Source organism: Montipora foliosa, chromosome 9 (assembly GCF_036669935.1).
Source record: "Montipora foliosa isolate CH-2021 chromosome 9, ASM3666993v2, whole genome shotgun sequence".
Lineage (NCBI taxonomy): Eukaryota > Metazoa > Cnidaria > Anthozoa > Scleractinia > Acroporidae > Montipora > Montipora foliosa.
In genome coordinates this window covers 27,982,554-27,983,541 of record NC_090877.1, presented here as the reverse complement: position 1 = coordinate 27,983,541, position 988 = coordinate 27,982,554, and positions in this window count along the sequence as shown.

Sequence of the window (988 nt, the reverse complement as noted above, 5' to 3'; positions counted from 1 at the left end):
TAAAAGACCACAAAACAGTCTGAAGAATCGCGTGAGTGTTTTCAAGTTGAATGGCTTTTATTTTCCCTCATTGAAATTACACCATCAAGCGAAGCTGGCTAGGCATTACAAAATCTTGCTATTTGAGTTTTCAAAACTTTTAAGAGATGAAAGGAAAGTTCCATGAAGCATATTTGTAAATGTTGAAATTAATTGTACAATTGCACATTTTCATACTTTTAATTGATTTATTTCAGTGGGCTAAAATACATTTCAGCCCGCCAAATTCTGCATTTTAGCCCGCAAAATGTACCAAAATACCCGACAAAGTGATAATATACTGTATCACGTAATAGCAATGTTGTGGTACCATAGACCCGTTTTCAATCGCTATACTGGATTGTCTCCGTCCTTTTTGATTGGCCAAAGTAATTGCTTTGGTTTTGGTGTTGTGGCACTCAATTGAAAACCGCTCTATGAAATACAAATTATTGCTTAACAAAATGCGCCCACTATTGTGACGTAAAAGGTTACCTCGGCGACATGACAGCTCTTCAAAGACATCCTATATTTCGTCTTTACTCTTGAACTCTGAACTCTTGAATTGGCTCCCATTAACTTTTTAAAACTTTGCCAATAGTTCTATTTCAGATTGCGGATTACCATTCTACAGTAAAGAATGGGAGTTACAAAGTTTTTTTGAGATATAAGCAAGTCAAGACGAAATATAAGGTGTTTTTGGAGAGCTGTCATGTTGCCATGGTAACCTATTACCTCACAATGGTGGGTGTGCGTTTTGTTAAGCAATAATTGGTGTTTAATATGATACCATAACATTGCTGTTATATGTGATACAGTGATGTAGTGTCAACCTGTTTCATAAGAGGGTCTCTTAAAGTCCACTTGTCTTTGGAAACAAGAAACATTATTTGTGAAAGTCAGGAAAAAAGTGCGGATGCAAGATTTTGGTGAAAACGAGCGGTAATGCAGGATCAAAACTTTGACCATG